The sequence below is a fragment of the Schistocerca serialis genome, chromosome 1 (assembly GCF_023864345.2).
Source record: "Schistocerca serialis cubense isolate TAMUIC-IGC-003099 chromosome 1, iqSchSeri2.2, whole genome shotgun sequence".
Classification (NCBI taxonomy): Eukaryota; Metazoa; Arthropoda; class Insecta; order Orthoptera; family Acrididae; genus Schistocerca; species Schistocerca serialis.
This window is the reverse complement of record NC_064638.1, coordinates 550,176,206-550,192,845: the sequence shown is the minus strand read 5'-3', so window position 1 is coordinate 550,192,845 and position 16,640 is coordinate 550,176,206. Positions and strand designations below refer to the sequence as shown.

General features: G+C 39.2%; 1 non-coding gene across 1 annotated transcript; it reads left to right on the top strand.

The window, feature by feature from the left end:
• The first annotated feature begins 13,238 nt into the window (after nucleotides 1-13,238).
• Trnat-ugu (transfer RNA threonine (anticodon UGU)) lies at nucleotides 13,239-13,313 on the top strand. The gene has a single exon. It is a non-coding gene; the product is annotated as a tRNA-Thr (tRNA).
• The last annotated feature ends 3,327 nt before the right edge of the window (nucleotides 13,314-16,640 follow it).

Here is a 16,640-nt window from a genome sequence, read left to right as displayed (position 1 = left end):
GATTAAAAACGCTGCTGAAACCTTTATTCCGTGGGTTATAGATATAAAAAGTTTGTCTGTGTGGTCATCATCAGCAGTAAGCAAAGAAATATTCGATTTATAAATAAAAATGTGATTTTTATTTGCAAAAGAGTTATAGATATCTTCAGTTTGTCTTACTGTAACAATATGTATTCTACTGAGTTGATATAAAACTTAGTTCGGCCTATATACTATAAAGACAGTCCAAAGCAATTCACGATTAAGAACTGTTCTAATATTAGCCGTAGATTTGGAGAACGTAATTTATCATCAACTAACAGATTGACTTAAAATTCATAACTTTTACGATCAATGTCAATCGGAATTTCTAGAGCACCACAACACAATAATGGCACTTATACGAGTGATTGATTATATTAGAAGAGATTCGAATAGGCGTAAAGTGAACGATTTAACTCGATTTTGAGAAGGCAGTTGATATTGTTGAAGTCAATATATTGCCTTTGGAAAAAAAGGTTAAGATTCTCAGTGCTCTGGCGTGCTTTGACGCCTACCAGACGAACATGTATCAGTGAGTATCTGTGGAATGGAGAAGTCATAGTGTGCTCTTAGGCATCTCTTCAGAGCTCAGACCTTCGTCCATTATTATTCTTTTTTTATTTCAACATCACTTGTATGGTGATGACGTCCTCCTGTGTCTATGGCTCAGCCCTAAAAAAACGTTTATGCCATTTCAGGCATGAATTACGATCTTTGTTCAATACTAAGACGGGCATAAAACCTGAGTCTCAAACTAAACCCTAAGATATCCCAGTTAGTCCTCACATCACAAGCTTACACTTTAAGTGAATGTTCGGATGTATCTTTTACCCCCTTACTCCTAGGTGGTACTCCTCACATAATGAAACAGTAAAAGATCTTGGCATAGACCTGGATGAACGTCAAACCAGGGAAAGATAAGAAAGATAAATTATCGTAACATGCATCTGTGCTTTTACGCGCTTTTACCTGAAGTAAAACAAGTACTAATCAAATTATTAGACCCGCCCTGTGACGTTCAAGCCGGCATCAATGTTACTGACTCCAAATGAATAGATTTAGTCGTCTACTAAATCTGATTGTCTGTTCTCGTTAGTTAGTCACGTTATGGTGGTCTTCCTCAGAGGTTGTCTAGTCATTTATTTGCTTACTGAGCGTAAGACTCTGTCTACATGAACTCGACACAATGATTGTCATTTTTGGCCCATGAGTTTTCTCAGAACACAAAAAACTGTTGTGTGATTTCCAGTAAACTATTAGTTTTTTACAGTTTTTATAATAAAAGTTCGAATAATCCGTTATTACAAGCCAGACAATAAACCTTAATCCTTTACATGTTCGCAGATGTCACCTAATTAAAAAAGTAATTAAAAACAAGAAGTTTCTTCTTCTTCTTCTTGTTAGGTATTATTCTAAATTGCTTGTCAGGGAACCCATCTTTGCTGTGGTCTTTCTACGTCTCTTCTATTCTTTAAGGCTAGTGTCTTACTCTCCATTGTTTCTCCGTGTTTGTCCTATTTCCTCCCGTAATCAAGACTTTTATCATTTAGACAATGTCAGTAGACAGAAACTCTGGAAGGTAATGAAGAATTGCGGATATCCGAAACATCTAGACAATGCGATAAAAAGTTTGTATCAGAACGCGACTATTAATGTAAGTCTCAACATAAAAATGGCTAACGAGACACCAATTGATAAAGAAGTACGACAAGGTTGCTGTAGCTCCCTAACTTTATTCAACATTTACATACATGAAATGTAGATATGGGAAACAGAATTTCAAAAAGGGGTATAACTAGCAGATAAAGAACGGACCTACAGAAAGGAATTTATTTGCTGAAACAAGTATGACGTATGACATGAAGATCTCAACATCTCAACAAAAAAACTAAGACAATGGTCTTTATAGTAAAAGAACGCAATGGAAGCAAAACAGTCGTAGGTCATAAGATTTCAGAACAAGTTATCTAGTTCAAGCATCTAGTATATGGCTACAGTAAGGATAGAAATTAAGCGTAATAAATTCAGCCGGGTTTGTGAAACAATTAACACAATCCTTAAAAGCAAACCTTGGAAAGCGACTCAAATTAAGTTCTACACATGTATTGCAATCTCTACACTGCTCTATGGAAGCAAGACTTGGTTGATTAACAAAAACCAAAACAGCCGCTTCCAGACACAAGAAATGAAACTTTTGAGAACAGTTAAAGATCGCAGTTTAGAAGACAGACTAAGGAATCAAGCTATTATATAAAAACTGAAAAATTTTACTCTAAATGATAAAATTCTATATTCTAGAAGCTCCTCTGTGTAAAACGTATTCAGATCATCGTTTATTTATATGTAATTACACTTTACACTCTCCCCTCTCCCCTGAGCTGTTGTCTCCTGAAGCAATCATCAGGCCAAAAGGACATTGCTATAGTGGTTTATCTCAGCTTATAAAGTCGTCGATATAAGGTAAAAGCAGGTACATCAATAAACAGTGTTGTATTTATATCCTAATGATATTTCTTCTAACATGTTTTTGTTGTGCCGCTGAAGAGTAAAATATTTCGGCATTAATATGAGAGAGACAGAAAAGCAAACGCCCATCGAATTTAGAAGTTATTTGTAACTTTTAGCATCAATGAGACACACTTTCGTAGCATGTGCTTTACCCTAGATACTAACTTTTGTTTTATTTTTGTTTCAGTACAATGCGTTTATGGATTGTTATTAAAATAAATGGGACGTTGTAACCTGCATTGTAACATGTATAAAGTAGTAGAAACTATTTGGTGTGATACTTCTTATTGGAGGTTTTTAATATTTTCGGTAACGAAGAAAAAAATTAAAAAGGCAATTGCAAGAGTTTACTACGAAAAGGAGTGCCAAGGCATTGTTGATTGCATGTAGTACCGGCTACGGTGGTACTGTTTACATAAATATAGTTTGAATTGAGATTGTATTCCCAAATTCCTGTCATTTCATGGAAAAGGAGAAAATGACAACAAGAAGTGAGACTGTACGCTTTTGGGGGCTAACGTGCAGAATTAAAAGTAGAAGAGAAGCTATGAATGAAATTTAATGAAATTAAATATCTGCTATCTACTTTTCTCAGGGAGATGATGAATGCCGTTGAGGTACTTAGAACAGGTTTTTCATCAGAGACAGAGTGAAATTCGACAAATGAGTGGGAATTTTATAACAGAAGAACTGAGGAAATTGTTGTATACAGTTCTGAACTGTGGGTGTCTACCAAGAATAAACAAAATAAACCACGAATTCTAGAAATGGGCGTGACGAAAAGAAGTTACAGTATGGAAATATCGGGCATGTGCTAATATATCGTACTCAGTCATAGAGGAGAGCAAAAAGAAATGGCTCGCTTGATTCGCTTAAATTAGAAGAAATTTGGATGAAAAACGGTTAGGAGAGAGGAAGAGTATTTGGGAAACAGACTTGTACTGCGATATTCCATACGCTTAATTGTGGTATTCAAAACACGAACGCAACGAAAGCTACAGTTAAAATCCCGATAACGAGGTAAATGTTAAGGCCTTTCTGAATCTTGGCACATTCTGAAAGTCTAACAAAAAGTTTATGGATCTCAAGGCTTATAAGGCTGGCTAATCGTTGATGGTATTAGGTTGTTTTCGATAGTGTTATGCAGCTGCAGAAGCGAGTAAAAGACAACGACTTTAAGTCTGTGATAAATGTGAACTTTAGGCGTGTGCAAACCTTGAGTTACTCCGTGTTGCTGTTCCGCCAGTTGCAGTCTCCGGACCCAGTGCGACAGTGGAGGAAAATGTGATCCGCCTGCTTAGTTTAAATGGTTAGTCTTTGGTCACGTGCTGGCGATAATTTAAAGACACGAAAAGAGTGCCTTAATTTTCTCAGTACATCGTTCTGCTCTCTTACATGAACCCTGAGTTTTCCAAAGCGTGATACAAGACTTTCGAGACATATTTATAATTCGTAATTGCACCCATAAGTAGTTCGTTCACACAGACACAAAAGCTTCGGCATTACTGTAAGTGTCTGCTTCATAATGCATTGCCTGACGGTAGACGAATTACGCTACCTCAAGATGTTTCGGAGGCAAACGTATGTTTGTTCCACGTGATAGGCTGTTATTGTTATTTAACTGGCACTTGGAAAGAAAGCTGTAGGTGTATCTGGAATTACGTCCTATTGATCATCAATAGCATCGTGCATAATGATTTAAAATGGTTGCATAATGCTTATCTAGTACGTACATTATGCAGTGCGACTGTGGATAAGAAACGTAACATTTCAGATACGCAACGTGTCTAATGTATTCCAGTAAATAAGATGTAGGATAGAAAACTGCACGAACGCTGAAATACGCACAATGGGGCACGTTACACTGTGGCAGATCTGCAGTGTCGATTATCAATGTGTATTGTTGCACATTTTTCTCGCAGCTCAGCTGAACGATTTCGTGTCAGCAAACACACTCGTTAGATACAAACCATGATTTTAAAGCACATCTATTACGTACAAGCTATCAAAAGTAGCGCAAGAAATTATTTGCTGGCTATGTCAGAAAGTACTTATACTTACAGTACAGGAGGGAAAGTAAACATCTAGAATCACATTTTTAAGTTATGTAAAGCATAAATATTTCTCTACTTCGAATTTTATATTTATCTTAGTATTTAGTGTCAGGTTTTTTCATACTCAAGTGCAGAAATTCCGAACCGTAAGTGCTTGCGTAGTTAGGTCTTACTTGAAGAATATCATTAATAAAAGATTAATGATAGCATAATTCTGACTCGTTCACACAATTAAATCGTTTGTGCAAGGGTACTGTTACTTTCAGTGGGACATATTCCTAAAGCCGAGGTGTTTTCTAGACATTACACATGTATTTTATTTTCTTTTGCAAATGAGAAAGATAGAAACGAGGAACAGCAACATGATATAGCAAGTGGGTTCCAAAGAAATGTAGACAGCTTTCCATCTCGCAGCAATAAAATGACGGGAAAGTAAAGTAAGTATCTGTCTGAAGGACAGTGGTTCAGTTCCCCGTCCGGTCATGCAGATTAAAGTTTCCTGTTGTTTTTCTAAGCCGATTGAGGCAAGTACGAGGGCAATTCTTCAAAATGGGCACAACAGATTTCCTTCCGTCTGCTCCTGCAATCCATGGCCGTCCTTCGTCTCTAGTGACCCCACCGTCGACCGAACGTTATCGTAATCTCACTTCCTTATTAGGACTGAATGGCGAAATTATCGATGATCTTGCGACTACCAGTAAAAGTTAGCAACAAAGTGATGAAATTAATGGACAATAGAAGTTAAATACACATTAACTTAAAGGAAGAGAAGTTTTGGGAGAAATTGTCGTTTTCACCTTATCTCTACTTTAAATTCGAATAATTTGAATTTAATATGTAATTTTTGCGTCAGTGTAAAAATTAAACAGTGGTCGACTGTGTTTTAATGAAAATATGTCGATAGGGGAAAGAATAAGTGGATGTGAAATTAGTCAATATGTGCGCAAACCGAATTGTACTGTTACGTCTCAAGATAGTATCCCTGGCAGACACTAAAAATTCGTCCAAGTTCTACACCTTGGCATCTACCAGAAGGGGAACCGCCTGTGTCAATGCTGCCAGTTTGGGGAGAAATGCTGAAAGATTTGAAGTAAACATCGAAGCTATTGTCGCATGAGAAAACGACCGAGTGACCAACTCTACAAGCAAAGCATAAAGACATCATGGAAGGCGAGAGATACCGTCATACTAGTGAAAAAGCATTCGTAAGGAAGACGAAAGCGTGAAGCACTAGGTGAACTGACAGCAAGGAAAAATAAGGACACATGATGTAGCCATCCCTATCGCTGCAAAGCGTGCAGGAAGCGCCACCTTTCTTAACAAATGTCTGATTGATGAGTGCTGATTGCCAACTGCCCAGTGTGGTGTCTCGGCACTTGTGTCAGTTACTGCTATCTAGTGGGAGCGGAGGCAGTGGAGGCTGGCCCTCAGCACGATTACCTGTCCCCGATCGTCTATGGAACCACAAGTCTGGCTGTAAGGAAGCTACTGCTGCCAGCTCCACTGCAAACTTGCTTAGTAACTGTTCAGATTTCGGAAAATACGTTACCATAAACTTGCTAACGTGAATGAACGGATTTGTGCAGGACTGTGTTAAGATTAGCACGGACTTGGTAGTGAACGTGTACGTCTCAAGGTTCAGAATATACCGAAGTTTTGCCAGTATTTCCACCTTTCAATCAAAATTAAGACTTTTTCCCGATTCATAGAACAGTTACGTTATATGCAGCCTGGTGCAAGTTGCAGTACGATGGGTTTCTGCTCGGCTTTCCTACCGGCGATATGATGCAGAGAGTTTGTAGGTACGTGCAGGTAATGGACGAAAGAAACCGCGCCGCCGAACAGGATCTAAATGAGGCCATGTTACTGATAGCTCAAAAAGAACCTTCATCACGCCACCGTACACCATTTTAAGGGGAAATAAGATAACGCATTTTGTACTACACCAAAATAATACACGGTGTTTCAAACTGAATATACAGATTTTAAGACTTTATAGCATTCAGCTCAGAGCCATAAATACTATTTTAAAAGAACGAGCAAGTCAAACAGTTTTTCTTGTAAGTAAAAAATTGTGTTCAATATGAGCACCATTCGTCACTCATCGAGTCGACAGACTAGTTTTTCCCAAACCTTGCTCAGTTTGTTGGGAGTAATTGTTGCAATAACGTTCTTCTAACGTCAGTAGATCAGCTGGTAGCGGAGGCAGATACACCTGATAATTTATGAACTCTCAAAGGTAAGAATCGCAGGGTGTCATGTGGAGGCCATGCCAGAGAAGCTTGGGTCACCTGGGCCCTTGCGGCCAATCCAGCGGTAGGGTGCAGCGTTATTTAACCAATCCCGTATTGAGCTACCTCAGTGAGGCAGTGCACCATCTTGCTGCCAGATGAAGTTCTGTGGTTCAGCTTCTTCCAACTGAGGAACGAAGCATCAAGATAAGAAACAACAGTTAAAGTTGCTTCACTGAAAAAAGAAAGGCGCATAAACTTTCCGTCGGGGTAAGACACAAAAAAATTCAATTTAGGGGAGTCTCATTGCAGCTGAGCCATTCTTAGAGATTTACTGACCCCCAGATGTGCACATTGTGTGTGTTCACATTCCTATTTAGATGAAGTGTTGATTCGTCATATATGACAGATACCTGTGGTAGCAAGATTATTTACCGATGCCACATTTTCTGATGCTTTAGCACAAGACACAGTACTGCAAATTATGCGTTTTGACGAAGTCGATAATATTTTATATCACTTCAGCTACACATTTTTGTAACATGCGAGGAACTTCATAATCCCATGAAATAAAAAACAGTTTACAGTCAACACAACATGGCCAAAGACTGTGATAGAACAAGATGGAAATGAAACATAGCCATAGACAATTTATACCACGACACAGGTGAGAGCTCGATATCTCGAAAAGACAACCTTTATCACAAAAATAAAATTATTTATTAAAATAATTAACGATTTTGGACACACACACACACACACACACACACACACACACACACACACACAGAGATTGCATATCATAACATGCGAGTGTAATTACAGGTCTCTAATCCTAAAAGTTGTACATTTCCACGTTTAAATTGTCTTTACTACTCATTGTAGTATACACACCTCTGTTGTTGGCACTGCTGAAATAAATTATACCTTCCTTGAAGAAGGGAAGGCAGTGTCAGTTGACACATACAAACAGGCATTCAGAACTGAGATAGTACCTATTCCAACACCCTCTGCCGGTCGGTGTGGCCGAGCGGTTCTAGGCGCTCCAGTCTGGAACCGAGCGACCGCTGCGGTAGCAGGTTCGAATCCTGCCTCGGGCATGGATGTGTGCGATGTCCTTAGTTAGGGTTTAAGTAGTTGTAAGTTCTAGGGGACTGATGACCTCAGATGTTAAGTCCCATAGTGCTCAGAGCCATTTGAACCAACACCTTCTGGGAGTATTAGTATGGGGGTCGTTAGTTACTGGGGTGTTAGCTACTTGGGTCAGGTGACGTGCACAGGTCAGTATCCTATCCAAGACATCACACTCCGCGCCACTTCATCATGACATTTTGACTTCATGTGCAGATCACTGGCCTTGACCACACGACATCACAATTCAAGATGGTGATGGTGGAATCCATGACGTGAGGCTGATGTTCCTTTCAATAATCAGTAAAATACAGCGCCGTTTCTTTGTCATAGTCAGTGTAATGCCACTGTAACACTCTCTTCAACACACTGTTTCCAAAGAGCTAGCAGTTGTTACTGTCTTTCACTACCACACTTTGAATTGAAAGCCATAGATACTAACGAGAGTCTCATCTCCAAGAATATATCGCGATGTTACATTACATTTCCCCCTCGAAAGAAAAAAAATGAATTCTGATGAACGGTCTGTGTCACATCGACCTACTTGCTTGTCGATTACGAATGAGTCGTAAAGATTCAGTTTTATGATAATATAATTTGCATGAATTGTTGCGCTAATGAATAGCATGATAGTCGGGGTAAAGTGTTTAAAATAGTATTAGCTATATTTACATTCACAGCAGTTGTGCTGCGCGAAAGAATCCTTTATTTGTGGGTGATGCTTACCAAGGAAAGAATACGAAACCATTCATAGCTTGAAGGTGCAGAAACGAGATTCTTAGTATTGAGTTTTATGTTCTGTGCATCATTTGCACTGTTGTTATCGAAAGAATGTAGAACGAAACAGTTTATAGGCTTTACATACATAATTTATTTGTACGTCTAATTGCTGTCCATTTAGGGGTTATTAAATAGTTATGTAGCATTAATTTAATAAGTATGAAGATACTAGTCTTTAATACTGCTCTTGCACCTAGTGATACACCTAAATTTTGTTGCTCTTGTACCTAGTGATACACCTAAATTTTGTTTTCTTTTTCTTTTTAGCTAGACATGCTACCAGATTTTAATAAAAGTTCATGTATGTATTAAAACGGGTTGGCTGCCCAGCTGAAATGATTTTATGCTTGAATAAAATTGCTATCTGTCAGACATTTTCTTTAATGGGAAAATGATACAAATTTTTGTGGCTGAATGTTTATCTCCTTTCTGACTGACTTGCAGTTTTAGTAATTGGAAGTAAAGGTGCGCTTTCTTTTTATGGGTATAGCTGCTCTTCTCAGATTGTAAAGTATTATTGCGAATCAGTGAATAGGCAGCTGGGTATGAATAGGCAGCTGGGTATGTGCAGTTAATTTCTTACTCCTTTAATTGGCATCTATAACATGACTGAATATAGATCATTCCGCCCTATTTACTGACACCCTCTCAACTGTTAGTCTTAATCAGTTTATTGTTCATAACAGATTACGGTGTTTCTTTTTTTTTAATTAACAGAATGTCCATTTTGAGAACACCAATTAAAGATTGATTCCGAAACGTTTTTAACAATTCCTTGAGTTACTTTCTCTCAAAAAGATTAATTATAAGCTTATGTCATCTCAAGATTTTAAACATGGCTGCAGCAGCAACTGTTGAAATTCTTCACAATAAAGGATGGCAGCCAAAAACAGTTGCAGGATAGAATTTTTTTTATTGAAATTCTTGACCAAGGTTTCGGTACATATAAATATACCTTCATCAGAAGTAAAACTTCCTGAATAGAAAGACCCATTCATTAGAAAAGCCATATCAACGAAAGTGAGAAACAGAAGCTTAAATAACGGTGAAATTGCTAAAGTAATACAGGCACACAATCTTTAGTACTTACTAAAATTACATCATGCACTGGAGAATAATAAAACAATTATGCCAAAAGGCGTCGTCAGTAATTAAAATATCATCTCCATTTGTACAACATGTGTAATGGGCACAGGATCAAAGCGAACAGTTTAACAATGTTACTTCGCCTATGAACTGTTGAGACACGAGTGTGAAGGCACTAAGGCAGATTGTTTCGCCGAGAGAGGGCACTTGCATGTGCCAGACTCGCGCATATTACAATCCATAAATACATACATAAGCGCATCAAAAATTATTGAAGGTTGTGTTAATTCAAACTTTGTCTTAATAAATAAAGCGTATCACGCCAATTAAAGACATTTATGTAAACTAGAATATAGAACCAAATTTACCTGTGTCCTAGTGTCAAACGGATAAAGCTTGCGCTTGGAACATCTAACGAGAGAGGGCACTACTGTAATGCGCGAGAGTCTCGCGTAACGTAGGCAGTGAAATACATACTAGCGAAACAACCAAAATGTTATAATAAAACGAAACCATCTGTCTGTATGAATAAAACATAGTAGTCATTTAACCACACATACACATTGAAATTCATAATTAACAAACATCACAATATGTAGATCCCAACAAGACAGGAAAAGCGCATTTCACCGGCATCAACAAGCAAGAAAATAACTCCTAGTCAGCCAGACTATATTACATTAAGGCAATGAGGGGTTTGAAACTGTCTAAAAAATTTTTGTTTCGAAGCTGCACCTGTTCATTAAGAACAAAACCATCTTTTAGAGACAGATGCTTGAAAATCTCTAATTCTTCGAGCAAGTCTAGTTTGTCACCTTTATCAGCTTCATGAAGCAGCTCTACGTCATCCAGTTCACTTGGCGTGTGCTGTAAGAGCCATAGATGTTCAGCAAAGGTGGAATTATATACGTTTTCCCCATTTTTACCTAACCTGTGTTCTTTATACCTAACTTTAATGGGTCTACCTGTCTGCCCTATGTAATAGTTTGGGCAGTCGTTACAAGTAATTTTGTATACACCGGACTTAGTGCTGAGTTCTTCTCGTGCTCCAATATTATGAATTACTCTACGTTTGAGGCTATTATTTACGGAAAAAGCAACTCTATAACCGTATTGTTTCTGTAAAAGTCTTTTAATCTTAATGAAACGTTCCCTAAAAATTGAATAGAAATAAAGTTATTACTCTCATAGTTTTTTGCCCTGTTATCTCCTAAAGTAGAAAATTTTACAGCTGTTTTTTTCTTAGCAATTTGGTCAATTAATTTAGGGTCGTATCCATTGTTAGTAGCTATTGATTTTAATAAAAATATTTCATTTTCAAAACAATTCTGTGCTAAAGGTGTGCTCACAGCGCGATGAACTGCAGAATGAAAAAAGGCGATCTTGTGAGTTTGAGGATGACAGGAATCTGCTGGAATAATATTATCAGAAAAAGTTTCTTTACGGAAAATGTCGAAGCTAATAGTGTTACCCGATAACTTAAGTTTCAAATCAAGAAAATTGAGTTCTCTCTCGTTATTTTGTATCTCTTTTGTAAATTTCATTTTCTCGTGGAAACTGTTGAAAACATGAAACAGTTGTTTTAGATCTTGGTCACACCCTTGAAATAGTATGAGTATATCATCAACATAACGAGCATAAAAAGAAATCTTATTGCCTAACGTAGGGTTGTTTTTGAAGAAATTTTCTTCTAGTGCATTCATAAAGATGTCAGCAAAGATGCCAGCTAACGGGCAACCCATGGCTAAGCCGAATGGTTGCTCATACATTTTACCATTAAACTGAAAGTAATTGTAATCTAGTACAACCTGCAGTAGTGACATAAGTTCCGACAACTGTAGCTCACTTAAAGTTTTATGTTGTCGAATGTTACCTTCAATAATCTTAAGAGTGATATCCACTGGAACATTAGTGTATAAACTTATGACGTCAAAAGAAACCATACGAGAGGAAGAAGTGATCTCTATTGATTTTAGCTTGTTTATTACCTCAGCACTATTTTTAACAGAGTAATTGTTTCCAAAAACAAAGGTTTCTTTAATTTTAGTGTGTAAAAATCTCGCTAATTTGTGATGTGGGCTCTTTATTCCATTAACAATGGGACGAACTGGGTGTTGACTTTTGTGTACCTTAAACTGACTTCTAAGCGTAGGTGCTCTAGGGTTCATGTTAATTAAGGTTTTCTTTTGAAACTCTTTCATAAGATGTTTACTACTTCTTAACGTATCTCTAATTTGCTTTTGTAACGTAGGGGTATGATCCTGCTCAATTTCAAATATACCATTTTCTTCGAAAAAAGCCAAAGTTTTAGCAATGTATTCACTTTTATAGGCTACAACAAGCGAATTTCCTTTGTCTGATTTAGTGATGAGAGCCTCATTATTTTTTAATTTACGGTTAATACTAGTAATAATGTTACCACCTCTCTGTTTTAAATCACTGTTTTTTACCGACTTGACCTCTCTTTCTATAATTGCGCTACATTCATGAGCTATCCTATTTTGTTGGGATTTTTCAGTTTTTACGGAGTCAAGACCAACTTTAAGGTCAACAATAAAATTATCTATCACTTTATGATCGTTAATATCAGGCATGAAATTGTATTTAAAACCTCTCGCTAGCATGGCGCTTTCTTGAGGGGTAAAGCTTATAGAAGTTTTGTTTAGTACTCTGTCGAAAAATTGGTGTTCGCAATTGACAGCTCTTTTTGCATGAACAACATTAGATTTTGGGGTAACATTTTCCAGTTTCTGAAGTTAATCTGCCACGAGTAATGAATATGATGGGCAAACATCTATCAGGCGCACTACGAATGTAGTGGTGTGGAAATGTTGGGAATGTGGATTTCACGGGGAGCGTCTGCAAAAAGTAACAATTCCTCTTGATGTATGCTAACTGCAATGGAATTCATATGTATAAGGAATAAAATTGATCCCAAAATGAGGCACTGTTGAACTTCCTTAGTTATTTCTCTAAAGTTGGTAATTGTTTTTCACCTTTTAGCATTGTTTTAATTGTTTTGTACAAACTTTTGCACTCTTTTTATTAAGTATGGTTCACGCCACATATCAGTAAACACTACAAATTGCATAAAACCCGAGGTTTTCTTAGTGAATATGATGACACCGCCGATTCTTCAACTTAGTGGGGTGAAACTTACCATCCCATAGTGCTCAGTTTGTTCATATCTTACAAAAAGGGGAGAATATCATTCTGAGGCTGTTTGTGGAGCACTCCTGTGACTTGAACGCACACGCTATGCCCGAACTCGTACGGGACTTGGTAGATTAATCTGCCACGAGTAATGAATATGATGGGCAAACATCTATCAGGCGCACTACGAATGTAGTGGTGTGGAAATGTTGGGAATGTGGATTTCACGGGGAGCGTTCAAGGGCTAAGTCCCTGCAGACGCACTATCCTCTGTGCCCGCGGTGGCTCACATGGATAGAGCGTCTGCCATGTAAGCAGGAGATCCCGGGTTCGAGTCCCGGTCGGGGCACACATTTTCAACATGTTCCCAATAAAGTACATCAACGCCTGTTTGCAGCTAGTGTGTCCATTCAATTATCATTTCATTTCTAGCAAAGCTGCATGGTCATCCACGGTAACTGTTCTTTCGGGAACGGATACTACCGTCATATATCGTTATATTTGCTAGGCAGATGTAGTTAACAGCACTATCACCTCTGTAGGCAGTAGTATGCTGCCCTTCAACGGTGAACGGTACTCTCATTGCATAAAGCTATTATGAACGTGAAGAAATGAGGCATTTAGAAGTGTTCACACACGAATTAGGAGACAATTATTATCTTTGATTCCCCTTTATGACTCAAAAATAGGTCTTCTGCATTTTTAAATAAATAGATACGCATATTGAGAACAGAACCAGTATATTAGAACTCATTTTGGTGTCCGTATTGGATACTGAAGATTCAAACATACTGCCTCTAGAATGTAAGTTGGTGTTTGGTATCACTAGGGATGCTTCTAATGTTTCATGAACTATTAATTGTTATACCGAATTTAGTAAAAAAATTGTACATCTACTTTAAAACCAAGTAGTGCTCCTCAGTGGTAGTGTATTCGAGAAAGTAGAATTTATAAAGGGTGTAGTTCTTTTTGAAATCTTGTTACAGCTACGATTTTACACAGAAGTCTCAGCTTATCTATGGTTCTTCCGTGGCGTCACTTCTAGTTTCTTCTATCTCTTGTTTTTCAACAATGTATGGTTTACGTTATATACGACACTATGTTCCAGTAATACTGAAGCACCCACGGTTATGGGCAAGGATGGTAGCCCACACAGCTTCGCCAAGCAGAAAGTGCTGGACACACTGGAATCGGATTTCCTTCGCCTATGGGGGCATGAGGTGGAGGAGAATACATGACAGTTGCCCGTGGAGGAGTTCCGCCATGCTATGCTATGGTGGTGAAAGTACTCAGCACTTTCAACATTTGGTGCTTAAATGTGGACACCATACTCTCCCTTCACCAGTGGAGGATGGGAAGTAAACTTTAAAACATGGCTCCATTACCATTTGACCCACCCACCAGCAGGATTTAGAGGGCGTTGTGGTTACACTGAAATAAGTTAGCCAATTTGTTATGGAGCACTATTGGTTAAAACTGCAAGTTTTCAACAAACAACAAACCTCGGCAAAGCTAAATGTCTTGGGTGGTATTCCATAGAAACGGAGCTGCGCATCATCTCGCACTACAGCAAAGGTATTGTGTCATGTAGAGATCTGGTCGATATTCCCAAGGAGAAACTGAAAGATAAGTGGGCTCTAGAAAGGACTGTCGATGAGCAAAATATATTGAGAATCGCAGAAAGGGGCCTAGAAAAATTGGACTCCATAATCCATACGTTCAGTAAACGAAACTCCTGGATCATATCAAGATTTCCTTCGCCTAATTGTAAGTCCTATGGCTCTAACCCAATGTGTTGTTGTACCGTAAATGCGCTTTGGGCACGACCCCTTAGGATGTAGGGGTGAAACCACTTGAGAAAATGTGGCAAGGCTGTCCATGAAGGAGTTGGTTGCTCCTCTCCTCCGAAGTGTGTAAATTCCTATGGAGATCACCCTGTCTGGACTAGGGACTGTAGTGTATTTATTGAAGGAAGGAAGATACAGGAGATTAAAACATCGAAACGCGTCTTGTATGGTGAGACCAAGAAGATCTATAAGACCATGCAGCCTTCCACATTCACTACATATTTTATTTCACCCCTAAAAAGCCTATTTCGACAGCTAATACTTCTACACAAACGGAGGTTGTTAGTGTCGACACTAGTACCTACGTTTGTCAGTGCGCATGTCAAGTTGTAGTCGTTTAAGAGCCCACAGCCCCACAGTTGCCACCATTTCGGAGCTCTTGGTACCTCCAAAGGCAAAGTCTGGTAAAAAATTCAGCACTGCATCTACTGCTGGTGTGGTAGTTCCTAGAAAGCCCACTCAGGCAAAAAAAGCAAAGGCAAAAACAGTTGGTAGACTGTCAGACCATGCCGATTTCATTCGACGTGATAGTTCTAGTGCTTCTGCTTCAGGGCCAATGGAATGCGAAGTCAGGCAGCGGCAACAATCTTACCCCTAGGCTGACCTCCACCAGTTGCGGGCTCCTTGTCCAGGCAGAAAGACAGTGGTAAAGGGCCCTCATACTACAATGGAACATGAATGGTTTCAACACTCATATGGAGGAACTGAAACTGATGGCATAGGCACAAAACCTGTGTTTGTGTTTACAGGAAACACATTTTAAAACCACTGAAGCCCCTGTCCAATGGGGCCCTCAGACGAAAAGAACACCTAACTGGAGAAGGAGCCAATTGAGGGCTGGCAGTGTTTGTCAATAACTCTCCTCTGCTCTCTTCTTTACTGCCTGCAAGCAGTAGATGTTGTTGTTCGTGTGGGTCAGAACATCAATATCTGCTCCCTGTTGTTACCTGTGCAGGATACGAATGACTCTGAGGCTCTCACAAGCCAACTGAAGAACCGTCCGGCCCACTTCTCATACTGGGTGAGTTCAGTGCCCATAATGTGTTATGGGACTCAAACTATACTTGCCCCAGGGACCGAATAGTGGAGAACCTCATGATGTCTCAGGAGGTCTGCATCCTCAACACAGGCAGGGCCCACTCATTTTTCCGCTGCTACCGGGTCGTCCTCAGCCATCGACCTCTCTTTCACTCTCCAACCATTGCACACTCTGCACAGTTGGAAGGAACCGATTACCTTCATTCCAGTGATTTCTTACCACTGTGGATCCACCTACTGGACAGAGGATTACCTGAACTGAAGCGAACAAAGTGGATGGTCAGCAGGGTTAATTGGACGCTGTTCGGCCAACTTATTGTGTTTGAAAGCCACAACAGCGTCACGGAATGGGTACACCACGTCATATAAGTGAACCATCATTCTGCTGACTTATCCATCCCAAAGTCTTCATGTCTTAAGGCGCGCGGCTCTTTGACGGCTTAAATACCACCCAATGGCAGAAGCCCTCACAACGTTTCGAGTCGCGAGAGCCAAGACTCGACTCATCATTAAGGAGAGCAAGAAGAGGTCGTGACAAGCGTTCCTAGATTCTGTCAAGCGTTCCACTTGTTCCACAAAAGTGTACTGCAACAGTGCTGAAATAGGAATGTCTTCAAACAACTGCCAGAAACTTCGCCCAGACGAAGGCAGAGCATTTTGTAAGGAATGTTGCTAATGCCAGCCAGGATCCGGCGCTTCGCCACTACCGCGCCATTGGAGAGATGGGCAAGATGGATTTCAGATTCTACAATTCTGCGACCTAGAACTGCCCTTTCTCCACGTGGGAGTTG